Source organism: Protopterus annectens, chromosome 3.part0, assembly GCF_019279795.1.
Source record: "Protopterus annectens isolate FY-2018-M chromosome 3.part0, PAN1.0, whole genome shotgun sequence".
Classification (NCBI taxonomy): Eukaryota; Metazoa; Chordata; order Ceratodontiformes; family Protopteridae; genus Protopterus; species Protopterus annectens.
Genome location: NC_056731.1, coordinates 608423110 through 608438144, shown reverse-complemented (window position 1 = coordinate 608438144; position 15035 = coordinate 608423110).

Below are 15035 nucleotides of genomic sequence, written 5' to 3'. Positions count from 1 at the left end.
TTCCCAGAATATGCATTGCTGTGAGAAATTGGTTGGAAGAAATCACCCATTACCAAACTCTGAGGGCATCTCAACACAATGGGTAAGATTTGGTTCCCCCTTGTTTGTTGATGTACCAGACTACCGACATGTTGTCCATCTGAAGAGCTATTGTCCCTAGAGGAAGGATGTCTTGGAATGCTTGCAATGCTAACAGCACTACCCTCATCTCTAGAACACTGATGTGCAAGTTGGCCTCTAATTGAAACCATGTGCCTTGGACTGTGTTTCCCAGATAATGCCCCTGCACCCCATCTGGGAAGCATCAATGGTCACTATGGCTTGGGGCTGGGGAAGAATGAATGGCTGACCCAAGACAATTTGATTGGAGTGGAGCCACCAAGTGAGATCCTGTTTGCAGGGATCAGTGATCAAGATTAGGTGAGACAATGGTAGGTGCATCAGAGACCATTGGCAAGTAAGTAGCCATTGCATAATTCTCATGTGATACCTTGCTAGGGGAACAGGAATGACTGATGCTGCCATGGAGCCCAATGTTTGTAGGACTAGTCTTGCTGGAACCCTTTTGTTTTGTAAAATTCACTTGACTTGTGATCTAATCCATTAAAGTCCTTCTAGTGGGACTGAGACAATTCCTGAAACTATGTTTAAATGGGCTCCAATAAATTCTAATTGCTGAGTGGGTTGCAGCTTGATTTCTCAAAATTTATGGTTATACCTAGAGATGTACAGAGGTGTAAACTGTAGTCTCTTGCCCATTCTAACTTATGCCTGGTGGTAGCGGTAAGGAGCCAGTCGCCAAGGTAAGGAAATCCTCAAAATCTTAGCAGTCTGAGATGAGCTGCCACTACTGCCATGCATTTGAACACCCTGGGGGTTGTGTTGAGACCAAAGGGCAGTGCCCTGAATTGGAAATGACTGGCTTCCAGCTGGAAGCACAGATACCTCCTGGAGCTTTTGTCCATTTTTATATGATAATAAGTGGCCTGAAGGTCTACAGAGCACATCCAATCACCTTTTTCCAAGAATGGAAGTATTGACTATACCAAAACCATCTGGAATTTGGTTTGCTGAACTGCCTTGTTGAATTGGCTGAGATCAAAGATGAGTCTCCAGTCCCCTGTTTTTTTGGGCACTAAAAAGCACCTTGAATAAAAACCAGATCCCGTTTGGTCTGTTGGGATTTTTTTGATGATTCCTTTGTCTAGCAGTCTTTAAATTTCTAAAGCTGCTGCTTTCCTGTGACTGGGTGGTACAGCCAGGAGTTTCTTCTGGGATGATGGTAGAACTAATAATGGTATTTTGTAACCTCTGGATATAACTCCCCACACCCATCTGTCCATAATTAATGTTTGCCAGGCAGATTGGTGCAGAGAGAGTTGTCCCCAAACTGCCTTCAGAGGAGGGCAATCGGGCACCCATTCAGGGGTGCTGGTAGCAAGTACCAGAGAAAGATTCTCTGGATCCCTGGTTTTGCGGTCCATTTCTGCCTCTGGGGTTGCATCTTCTGTTACTTCCCCCTCTGCCCTGGGGAAAGTCTTTGCCACATGAATCCTGGAAACACCCATTGGATTTTTTAAACCATAGTCTCCCACTTCTTTAGTTCCTGGAGTAGGGCCTCTGAGGAGTGGAGAAATGTACACCTATGGCAGAAAGGGTCTTACCATCCTTTTCACATTTGGCTCAAGTGTCTTTAACCTTAGGACCAAAAAGGGTGGATCTGTTAAATGGAGCATTGATGAATGAGGCTTTGAGTGGCTCTACAAAGTCACACAAGTGCATCTAGGAATGCCTTCTAATGGCTATGCCTGAACCCACTGCTCTGGAAGTCCCATCAGCTGCATGAGCAATCATGGACGAGTTAGAAATTGCATAAAGGGTTACTAGCGGAGAGGTACTTTATCCTGTACCCCTTCAGCCGCTGCTCCTTCGAGGGTATCCAAGAGCTCCTTGATCAAATCTCTCTGTAGTCTAATGAAGTGTGCCATATAATTCAAGAACTTGATAGCGAAGGTCATTGAAGCAAAAACGTGCTTCCCAAATCTATCCAAAGTCATAGACTCCTCGTTAGGAGGATGGATAGATAGTTGGACTTTCCTCGGCAAGTTCCCTCTTTGTGGCCACCCCTATCACCATGATGTCAATGGGTATTCCTTTGAATCAGTGAGGCTCATCGTTTGGGGCTGATAAGATATTATCAGGCTTTTGGGGATTAGTTGAACAGAGTCGGGCATCTTCCAAGCCTGCTGAATGATCAATTTAATGAGACTGTCAGCAGGTGGAGATATCCAAGAACTAGAGGGCTGGGCATGAAAAGCCTCCAGGTATTCTGACTTCAAGTAAGGTTGAATGGAGGCCCAGCCCCTCCTCTGTTTCAGGATTTCTAGGATGTCCCCAAAGGAAACATCATCAGGGGGTGATCTAGGGGAACCTTCCCCTTCATCAAAATCAGTATCCTCAGTGAAAGACTCTTTTTGGGGAGTCTAAGTGCTTCCTCTTGCTCTTCCTTTTTGCAGGAACTTCCTCAAGGGGATGATCCAGGGAAGTGTCCGAAGAGAAAACCACCAAAGTGGGTGCAACCTCGGACTTTTGTGGCTTCTGTCCCGGGGACGAGTCAGATGGCAGCTCAGGTCGAGGGATGTAGACAGTTATCCCAACAAGGATGGCAAGGACTGTGAGTCCTCAATGGACAAGGCCATCTCCATGACTCAAAAGGCCAACCCCCCCTGTACAGGGATGGGAGCCCGGAACTGAAATAGACTCCTTCAGAACTGGGGTCAAACTCTGCACCTAGGAGGTGGCCCCTGAAGCAGAAGTCTGGGTTGATGCTACAAGGGCCAAAGCAGCAAGAAACATGGATGGCTCTGAAACTAAGAAAACCGATCCATGCACCATGGACCCAACCAGAGATCTGCAATCCCAGAAGCCCTCCATTGCTGAAAACCCGGAGGAGTTCAAGGCAGCTCTCAGAAACTGAGAGGATACTACCAGATCTGAGACAGTTGGTGCCGGGAGTGTTGGAACTGGGAGCTCCAAAGACTCAACAGGAGTTGGAGGAGGAGGAATCAAAGGTATCATAGACTGGCTGGTTTTGATGCCAGTGTGGCTAGGAACAGAGGATAATTCCCCTCGCCATCAGAAGCTGATCCACCAGTCTCAAAATGTCAACTTCTGAGAGACTCTTAGTAGATCGGATAGAGGCAAAGGAGTAGATTGGATAGAGGCAGTCAAAGGAGACTTAGGAGGTCTCGCTTTGAGAAAGGGACTTGGTGGCCTGTCTTTAAAAGGATCAAAGGTTGGTCAGTATCTTTTCCTAGGGAGGAAAGGCAGCTAAGACTGTTTTGGCACTGAGGGTACAGAGGGTACAGAAGAAGTCGCTTCTGGCTCCAATACAGTTTTAGGTGTGGAGTCTGGTGCCGAAGAGCTCTTTGGTACCGAGGTCATCTTAGAGACCTTCTTGGATGGTTCTGATGAACTAGCATGTGAAGGAGGTCTTTTATTGGTAGAGGAAGAAGAAGAGGATAACGATGTGCTAGCTTCTGTCCTAAACACAGAAATGGCCTCTTTGAAATCAGATTTGAGGAGTCCCTTCAAGATAAATTTATTCTTCCTCTCAGTAAGGGTACGGATAGAGAACCCATGACAAATTGAACAATCTTCCTGAAGATGAAGTTTCCCCAGGCAGTATACACATAAAGTATATCTATCAGAGTTGGGCATCTTACCCTGGCACTTCTGGCACCTTTTGGAACTAGTGGTGCCTTTTGAAGTTTTAGCAGGGGAAGAGTTGTTTTTCAGCCATAACAAAAGAAAAAGGGCTGAAATACACAGTCACACAGATAAGGAAGAGATATATAGATAAATATGTTTTTTTAAACAATTAAAAAGGGAAAAGAGTATCTAAAGAGGTAATAAAGGGTATAAATTGACCAACAATGGTACTAAAAAGACTACCAAAGGTAGAAAGATGAAGAGAAAAGAAACAGAGTCAAACTAAGCCATGAGAGGAGCTGGTAGACAGAGAAAAGGAGGACAAACATGTCTGACCTACAAAATGACAAATGAGATCTGAGATAATTTTCAAGAGGAGCACTTTGGGTAGTGGCTGGCTCGAGAGTTTGGAAGGCATGAGCTGGAATAAACAGCTAAATTGGTTCCTAGGCTGGGAACCGAGCCCACTGTCAAGGATTCAGTGAAGACTGACAACATCAGATCAAATGGTTTCTTTGGGAATAATACAGGAGCCATTGCTAGAAAGCAGGATGTCAGCAGAGTCAGTGATCATATGATAGGGAAGAGGAAGACAAGAGATTTGGCATTTAAGGTTTCACAGAAGTATACTATTTTTTGTAAGTCATCAGCTGCTAAAATACTAAATTAGAAGATCAGTTAACACCACTAATTGCTTAAGAACTAAGCTCTACACATTGGTCCTTTCCATACAAAAAAAAGAAAAACAAAACAGTAAGAGATGCAACACTAAATGTCTGGGGATAGAAATGAAAATTATATTTCACTAAAAAAGGAGAAGAAAAAAACCCCACAAATTGTACTGACCTTGCATTTTCAATAAAGGAATGGAATGTATCCCTACAGCTACTCTATGTCTGAAGTACTATAAGACAATTTTAATTTAATTACAAAAATATACATCTGAAGCATATTTCATTGAGAAATTGGATGGACAGATGTGCAATAATCTGGCAAGGGTGTATATGATAAAAAGAATTTCATAGATACCATATGAAAGTGACTTTACACTTCTTTCAACAAATTTTGTACAAATGTATTTCATCATCTTGTCCAACAAACAATTATTATTACATGGAGAAATTAAAAGTGACGCATAATTTAACTGCTATGAGTGGTCAGTCCTAAATTGTATTAAAAAGATGATTCATTACTTGTTAAACTCACAAAAAAATGGAAGATTGTGATTTAGAAGAAGGGAACAAGGCCTGCATCTAGCAATAAAAAGAACTTATTATTTTGCATTGTTGAGTCAGACTCTTCAACTGTAAGCAATGGGTATTACTTTATTTTGATCTTGTGTATATAAAACTGTCTTTTAATCACTGTTGATTTCCCTAGGGGTTAGGGGTTGCCACAGTGGAACTCTGGTCCACTAATGATTGGCAGTGAATTTTTACAATGTCAGATTACCAACCGAGCACCCAACCTTCAAAGAAGGCACACATACACTCATATCTACCTGCATATCCTTAAATTCACTCAACCACAGAAAGACATACATTCTCCACCCAGAAGGTGCTCCAGCTGAGAATCAAACCAGAAAACCTCTTGCTGTAAGGCTACAACGCTAACCGCTGCACCACTGCAGCCTACATTTTTATCTTCTGTATATACACATGTTAATCTTGCCCTTCTTCACAATACTAGCCACATTAGTCTTCCACTCTGTAGGTTCTGTTTCTTAGTGAGATCTAAGTGTTGTTTTTTTCCACTGCAGTTCCTGTTAAGATCTTCTCCCAGTAATTATGTTTTCCATTCACTTCAGTTTCTGTTCAAGTCTACTCCAAGTAATTAGTGGTACTGTCCCTGGAGCTAATACTACTTGTGTAGCATCAGAACTTATTTTAATGGGATAGCCTCCTGGCAGACTTCCTAAACATGTAAAAAAAAATCAGCAGGTTCATGCAGAATGTCATTACTAGCTTTATCCAATATTCAACATGGCAATGCAACCGTTTACTGTCCCTGTAGACATTTAGTCTGTGTGCATATACTGAATTTGTGTTCACAATTCCTAACTTTGTGCCCATAGATTAATGTAAGAATTAACTTCCTTATTCAGAGCAACTGTTTGAAAACAAGATCTCAACCTTTTTTATTTCTATTTTCAGGAATCAACAGCTTTTGATTCAGTCATTTTACTTGGTGCCCTGGCTATCTTTGTGTTGCGCATACCGCTCTCTTTTTCGGTGCCTATTAGTCCCAATGCTTTAAAATATTTTCAGCTATAATACCCAATTTAAATTAAAAACGTTAATTGCGAGCACTTATTTTTACCATGTCTCTAAAGTAAGTTCATTACTTCATACAGCAACTCCATCAGTTAATAATGCCTACAAATAGGTCTTTTTTATGTTTTGGCTCTGTAACAAAGCACATTTATTATCACTGCTGATTTCCCTTTTGCTCATATTTACTTCTTCTTCGTCCTTCTTTGTCCATATAACCAACCTGGGTCCATGAGGTTGGAATTGCGAATGTGCCATACTTTCTCTACATCTAATCTCTTTTTGGTCCCTATTAGTTTAATTGAACTCTCACTTTGTATTCCACGTTCACTTTTTTAAAAATCTATGCCAAACGTAGGGGCAGTTGAGAATTATACTAATCGGTTAAAGAAGCTCTAGTTATCTTCCACATCCTCGCGCCTCCTGTTACAGTCAGTTAATAGCACGTGCGTGGTGACACAACCAAAGAAGAGCAACTATTCAAAAGGTAAGGCCAAGAAATGTGCTAAAATGAGAAAAGTGACAATGAAGTTGCCACACACAGTGTCAGACCCCCAATGGGTACAAAGAACTACTAGCCATAGTAGCCAGTTTTTAATAATCAACAAGCCAAGTTTGCACAAAAGGAAAGTCGACGAATTTGGAAGCTGATTGTTTGTTAAGCGCTGCAAATTTCTTTTAATTATTGGAAAAATACGGCATGATATCAATGTATTATTAGTTGTGCAAGACGCGGGTCTTTTTGTGAGTCTACTCCACAGAGTTAGCATCAATTGTTTTCTTGGGCTTGAGGGTCAAAACCTTAATTAATGATAGAAAAAAATGGCTCACAAAATCAATGTAGTGCGAGTCCAGCTTCTTCCCCGGAATGGCAAGTTAGCGAAAGTTTTATTTTGAGGTGGTGGAGAAGGCGGTACCTTTCATTGCTTGATTAAAAAAAAACAGTTGCAACATCATTGCAGTACACATGTAAATTAATACGGAGCATTTATTTAATTCTGTTATTCGTATTTTGATTTAATATACAATGTATCTTTATTAGTAGCAATAGTGTTTACATTGCATTGGTTTAATACAGCTATTTAATATGTGTAGTCTTCCTGGAGTTGTTGTACTATGTTGACCGACAGCCTTCCTTACGTTATGTTGCATGACATGAGCATACCTCTCAAGTGTCCAGTTTTATGTACAATGCTAGATTTTTGCCCCATTGTTTTCATATGTTCTTCATAAAATTTGAGGTTGTCTGGCAAATCACGGAGGGCTGAAGTCACTAAATAGAGTTTACACTTTATACCTTCCGAAAAGGCATGAAAGCTGCGGTAGTACAGTGGTAGTGTTGTTGCCTCACAGCAAGAGGTTCTCCTCTTTTATATTCTGTGTGGAGTCTGCATGTCCTCTTTGCGGTCTAATGGCCTCCAAAAATACATGGGTGTGCCTTCGCTGAAGGTTGGGCATCGGGCTGGCAACTCGGCACCATAAAAAATCAACTGCCAATCATTAGCGGACCAGAGTTCTGCTGTAGCGACCCCTAACCAGGAAAAGACAAACAACCAACCCTTCAGAAAAGGCATGCTGACAAGAATCCTATTCTATTAACTTTACAAAAACAATATTTAAATATGTGACTATTTTTGGGCCATTTGTTCACCCCATTATCTTAAGCTTTGTCCAAATGTATTGCGCTAAGAGACTGACATGTATGCATTTTATTCCTAAATGTTGTAGTTTTGCAAGTTGTATCATTTTATTGCCATTATTTGCATTGGAGTAATTCTTCTAAATATTGGAACTAACTTGTTGTAGCCACCTCTTTACTGAAATTACCTTTGCTCTGTTTGTGCAGTGGAGCTTTTCTCCCTGGGCCTCCACTGAAAATGGGCTCTGTACAGCCCAATGGACTTTCCCGGTAAATAAATGTCATAAATAAATGCTGACATTATTTCAGGGAAGACGTCCTTTATTTTCTCGTCTGTGCTGCCTGTGAGGGAGTGTATTCATAGTGCATATTTGAGGTATATGGTCGTGGTAAAAAAAAAAAAAAAAAAACATAATGTCACGTTTTACTATACCTACCAGATTTAACTTCCCCTGCAAGATGTGTGTTCGCTAACATTTCAAGAGTGCTGTGGAGCAGTTTTACTCGAAACTGAACTATCAGTACAAAATCCAGTTGGACTGGGCCAGTGTTAACATTTTGGGAGCCCCCCCCCCCCAGCAAATGTCAGTTGGGGGGGCCCAGGCAATTCCAGTCTAAGTATTACCCTTCTAAGTGACCTTTTAGTTTATGCTGCAAAATTGAAGGTGTAGTAGGAACAGACTGACTGGTAGTTACAATGCCCTTGTATTACAACAGGTCTGTACCACATTGTCTTGCCCCATCTCACAAAATGATATTTACAGCTACTGGCATTTAGTTGCAAAAATGATACATTACAACTTTATGTACTGATATGGACTTAGGTGAAATGGTGTACTAGTTCTAATGTTTCAACCCCCCCCCCCAGCACACACCCTGAATTCAGTCCTCTCCTCAACCCCCCCCCCCCATTTTGGGCTCCCCATACCATGCACATTACCTTTTTCCTTTTATTACATTTTGCCTTACTCTTCATTTTTTTTCAATAACACATAACTTTCTGTATGCTCTGAATTGCATTTTAAAGTGTCATTCTTTCTTATTACGCAACCTTTTTATCCATTGATGGCTTCAACTGGAATTATGATTCAGGAAAGAAATTCACTGCTTTTGTTCAGTTTTAGTTTTCCTTGCACCCTTTCCACAAACATTTTCTGACCAAGACAGCACAGCAATAATGCAAATAAGCCAGGGCCCAAGAAGCCATAGGGTTGTAGGTGCTCTGGGATACATTTTAGAACATTCTCTATCCTTTTAATCCATTTGTGGCCTAAACAAAAATAATGAGCGAGAAAAACATTTCAGTCTTATTTTTTTCTTTTTCAAGGAAGACATAAGTTGTACCAAAGCTTTGTGTTTAAAAATTGACTAAATAGTGACTCACAATAAACTAACAAGCTAGTTGTTGTGGAGGTACACAGATCCTATCTGGGAATACTATCTGCCTCCCTAACCCCCCACAAAAAGACAGTATCTGCCTATGTATCCCTCTGGTGTTAGATTGGGATGAAAACAAAAGTACAAATGACCACAGTCGTGTATTTCAAGTGACTGCTGACATACATAGACACAGCATGCCTCCTCACTCCTCATCCCTAACCCTCAAAGGTAGTCACTTGTATAAGTGTCTGATGTGTGATTGTGAGAAAAGTGAAAGTATAATGATTGCAGTAATGTATTCTACTTTGCTTCTAGACAGTACACTCCCCCTACACAAGCTATAGTATCGGTATTTGTATACCTGTGAGGTCTGTGAGAAGAGTAAAAGAAACAATGACCACACTGTCTTCAGCCCAAGCACAAACTATAATGACCCCCTGTGCACACCTCTAAGTTTTGACTATGATGAAAATTAAAGAAGTAATAACCACACAATCCCCACCCCCACATAATCTACAGCAGCTTTCTGTACACACACACACACACACATATCTAGACATGGCTAATTTTTGAATGGGTGTGGTTGAGAGCAGAGGTCATTGTCAGCTTTATCCTAACAGGATTATACCACATCCCTGTTCCGGTTAATGAGCATAATCAGAAAAGTAATACATTTTTTCTCCTAATTTTTCCTTACCAGCAAAAGCTTTTGTGGAGCCCCCACACAGTCAAGGATGGTTAAGGGAGGTCCCCAAATCCATTTATACAGTCTGGGGAGTGGGGTCACCAAACTCCTAGAAGGTCTAACTTTGAATGTTTGTTAGCTGCATTTTTACTGATATCCAGAAGAATAATGTATGTGACATTGTATCATTGGGTGTGTGTGCAGATAATAATCAGTGATATTTTTACACACACATACACACACACACACATACAAGCCATAGCAATACTAGTTTTGTACTTATTTCAACAAATAACAATACATTGTACATTAGTACTGCCACATCAGATTAGTGACAGTTGTTTAGCAGTTGTCAAACAGCAGCAGGGGTAAGTCAATTTTATTTACCTATTGAGGAGTAATGCTTACCTGCCATTGTCTCTGATTTCACAGGCCTTCCATGATTTTACTCATAATTTTGTTCTGTCCTTTGTAAAAAGTTTGATCTGCTGATAAATCATTCAGGATTACAGAACGTCAATAAATCTAAACATCAGTTGTATACTTCTTATTGTCCAAGTAATGCATGTTGATGCAAAAGGTGTTATTCTATTAACTTTTTAAGTGAGTTAGAGTGATATTTAAAATGTGCGTTTGATTTTGAGCATTTATTCTGATATTATTTTTGACATTGCACTGAATTCTTCAGCAAAGAAGTTGATAGTTATATTATCTGGTTTTCTGCCAGTATTTATAAAACTCCTAGAAAGAGAAAACATTCATGAAGACTGGTAGCATCACCTCTTCTTAAAATCCAAGGTTTGTACTGAGATTATCACTCTGGGCTGCTGATCTCTCTAGTGCTTAACTTGCTTGTGGTCATTATCAGGTTTATCCTAACAGGGTGATATCACAGCCCTCTTCAGGTGAAAGAGCATAATCAGGAAATTAATACATTTTCCCTCGTTTTTTCCATAACCAGCAACAGCTTTTGTGTGGCCCATACACGGTCAAGATTGATTATGCAACCCCCTATATCCATGGGTATTGCAAGTACCTAAAGCCAGCTAAGTTGTTAATTTTAGAGAGAATGTCCGCAAGCATGGTTTAATTAAGTTAGGGGCACTATGTCAGTGGTAAAATATTTAATGGAATTGTGAAGCCTGTTACTTGAATACACTGTTACTATAACCAGATATATCTTCGAATTATAAAGAAGATGTAAATACGAGTTTATTACCCACCTGGTTTATTAAGTATAGAAAATTGCTGTACTAGCTTTTGTTGGTTTGACAGACATGTTACAAAATATCAAGATAGCATAACTTGCTGTGGTTTGGTGCCTCCCAGAAACAGGAGGACCCCAGCAACCACAATGTTCAATGGTGCCTAAGGCTGGTTATGAAGAAGGTGGAGTATTATAATGAAATTATGTCCAATTTTCACTGTATTTTGCTCCTCTGATTGTACAGTGCCTCCTAGTAATGATTTTGTAAGATTTTAACAAATTTAAACATGACATATGTGTAGGGATGCCACCTATCCATCTTTGTGCAGGACAGTCCCTATTTGGACAGTTGTTTCCTGCCAAAAAACATAAATAATAGTGAATGTGCTGAGATTTTATGACAAAAATATTTACTGTGTTTCCCATAGTAGTTAAATAAAACAATTATTTTGTAGCTGAAATATCTTAATGATATATGTAACAATACAAACAACTGAAATTCTACAATAATGAGCTTTTATTTTGGCAAAAATGTCTAGTTCCTTGCACTAGTTGTGGGTATAGTTTGTCCTTCAAAATTTCATATTTCCATAAGAAATGTCCCACTTTGGGCATCTGAAAAGTTGGCAACCCTACTTCTTGACAGTAGCAACAGTTGTTTTGGACAGAGGCCGAAACAAATTATTTATCTGTTTGACAGAAACAAACACAAAATAATCAACAATCAACAAAGTGCAAGTGGGTTACTCAGTACTGGGGACTTCTTGGAGACCATGCCAGAGTACCAGCAGCATTTAGAGTTCAGGACAAAGCAAGCTATAATTAGGAGATGCTTTTTTAAATACTGAGAGTGTTAGCTTAGAACTTCTCAACATTAACAATTTTTAAAAGGAGTGGATCAAAAGTTTGAGAAACAGGGGCATCCCTACGAAATCAAGACATTTGAGAGGTAATTATGTCAGCACCCTGTAAAATGATCTGTATATCAGGTAATTTGACACAATTCCAACCAGTTTAACACTGAAGGGGGATGGTGATCACCCAGTTAAACAACTCTTTTGGCTTTTCCCAGTTAGGGGTCGCCACAGCGGAACTCCAGTCTGCTAATGATTGGCAGTGGATTTTTACAGTGCTGAGTTGCCAGCCCAATGCCCAACCTTCAAAGAAGGCACAGCCATTCATGCACACACCTACCTTCATGTCTTTATCTTACTTTTTTCAGCTTGTTGAGTAGATAATTAATTTGTTAATATGTTTTGATGGTCAGGATGAGTGTCATTCTGTTTTCTTTAAGGTCCATCCATTAGCAGTCTATATAATAAGTTGAGACTTGGAAGTGATATGTGCACTAGTTTTGCTCAATGTAATATTAAAGGAGAACTACACCAAAAAGTTTTTCTTTCCAAAAAAAATATTTTCATTCCTTATAATCCAGTACTAGGCATGTCACATACAGAAAAAGCACCATTTTATACCCACAAAATACTTACTGCACCTTTTATCAACTATGTATTGACTCGTTCACTTTGAACTATGTTGCTTCTACTTTGTACTATGCATTCTGAATTATGTACTACTTTGTACTATGTATTCTGAAGTATGTAGTTTATACTTGTATTATGGAGCTATTCTCATCTTTTAGCTACTATGTATTGAATTGTGTTGACTTTGAACTATGTATCTTTTATTTTGTACTATGTATTCTGTATTATGTAGTTTATACTTTGTACTATGGAGCTTTTCTCCCCGGGCCTCCACTGAAAACGGGCTCTTAGAGCCCAGTGGACCTCCCCAGTCACCAAACTGGAAATAAATAAATACATTTTTTAGTATGTATTCCATTTGTTCTATGCCTGAACTTATTTGTGATCTGTCTCTTCATCTTGAAGGCTATCAAAAGTGACAAAGTAATTATTTCAGGTCACTTATTCAAGCTACAGAACACTTAAGAAAAAAATGGCTGTTAAGGCACATTTAAATGTCAATGTTTATCAGTCACAGATTGCTAACATCACTTAGATAAATAGTGGAGTCCGAACTAAAGCAAGACTTTCAAGCTTATTTTTCAGATGCAAATGAACAAGTAAGAAAGCTTAGTTTACATTTTTTCTTATTACAAATCAGTTGTCTTTCCCTTTAATCAGAGTGCCACAAAGAAAAGAAAATATTTTCATCTTACTCGTCTGATTTTCTGTCCGTATTTCATTTTGCATTTTTCTACATTGTATTTAATGTGAAAGTACATTTCTTCTACTGTTTTGTTACAGCAGTTTTGCTTTTCATACAGTATTTTGCTAATTCAAGTCAGTGAGTTAGGAAAGTAATATTAAAATAAATGATAATAATTCTAGCTACAGTATTAAAAAAGTATGAAACTAACATAAACCAGCTCAGCCTAAGTAGCACTTACTAATGACATTGTTCAGATTTCCCACACTTGAACAATGAGTTATAGTTGTTACTATGAAAAAAAAAAACAATTAACTCCGCTATATTTTAAAATGGTGGTGGTGCTGCGGTAGTGTTGTCGCCTCATAGCAAGACGTCCCATTCGATTCTCAGCTAGAGCGTCTTCTGTGTGGAGGCATATGTGAATGGGGCATGCCTTCGTTGAATGTTGCGCAGCAGGGCTGGTAACCCGGTACATAAAAATCCACTACCAATCATTAGCGGACCGGAGTTCTGCTGTGGCGACCCCTAACCGGGAAAAGCCGAAAGACACAAACAAATATTTTAAAACCTGTCATTCAAGCATTCATTAAAACTCTGTATCAGAGATGGCCACCAATAAAAATCAAAGGAAGCTGATGCTGACAGCCCAAAATAGCCATTCACAGTATTATTGTAAGCTAATGAGAGAGAGAGAACCACATTAAATTATATTCTCATTATAGTGATTTATCTCTGTCCCTCTAAAATGACATCTGTAAGGTAAAAGCATTGACTGTAAAACAAAATCATGCTACCTATGGCAGCCTCCTTTCAAGCCATTTTGGGGAATAACACATTGGAAAATAATAATAATAATAACCACTTAGTGATACAAAGACGTTTTGCAGAAGCATTCAGGATATGCTTAAAACCATTTTTTTCAGCTTTTGAGTATAGTCTAGCACAAAGTCCATACCACTTTCCAAGATTAACATTAAACAAGATAATTCCCTTACCATTTTAATATAGAAGTTGTACAGGAATCGTAGTCAGTTTGATCTGGTTGGTAAACTACAACTTCTTCACCATACCTTCTCTTCAGATTGCAACCATACATTTAACTCTTATCCTCACTTTCACATGATCTGAATCATATAAGGCCGACAGCCAAGCCATTCGGATTATACCAGGTAACCCAGGCCTGTCCATTAGGAAGTTCATTATTGAGACTTCATACATTGCTATGTATAGTCTTCAGTTCACTGGACACCACCCAATGGGGTCTTGTAAATAACACAAGAGTGGGCTCACTGGTGATAATGCATTGCAGGCACCTAACCTAATGTGAATATCATACATTAGCAGCAGGATCCCATTATTGCAAGGATCTAACAGTTATTCTAGAAGGAAATGGTTCTCTTTTTCTGCTGAAATGATTTGTTGAGGAAACCCTTGGGGACTCTTTCCCAGAAGCTCTGAATTATTATCTTAGAACAGGTCTCCCTTCCTTTTAGGGACCAACATGCTGACAAGATCCAGTATTCAAGAAGGGAAAATAAGCCTTATCATATCATATCAATCTTCTTCTTTTGGCTTTTCCCAGTTAGGGGTAACCACAGCTAATCATCTGTCCACTCATGATGGGCAGTGGAGTTTTACTGTGTCGAGTTGCCAGCCTGGCGCCCAACCTTCTACAGAAGGCACACACATGCACACACTCACACCTAGGGCCAATTTAGAGTGTCCAATCCACCTACTGCATGTCTTTGGGATATTGGAGGAAACCGGAGAACCTGGAGGAACCCCACGTGACCACAGGGAGGACATGCAGACTCTGCACAGAAGGCACCCAAGCCGAGAATCGAACTGGAGAACCTCTTGCTGTGAGGCAACAATGCTAACTGCTGCACCACCGTAGCCGCCCAAGTCTTATCATATCAATATACCTCCTAAAAAGAAATTATTTCCAGAAAGTTAAGGACAAATTGCTAT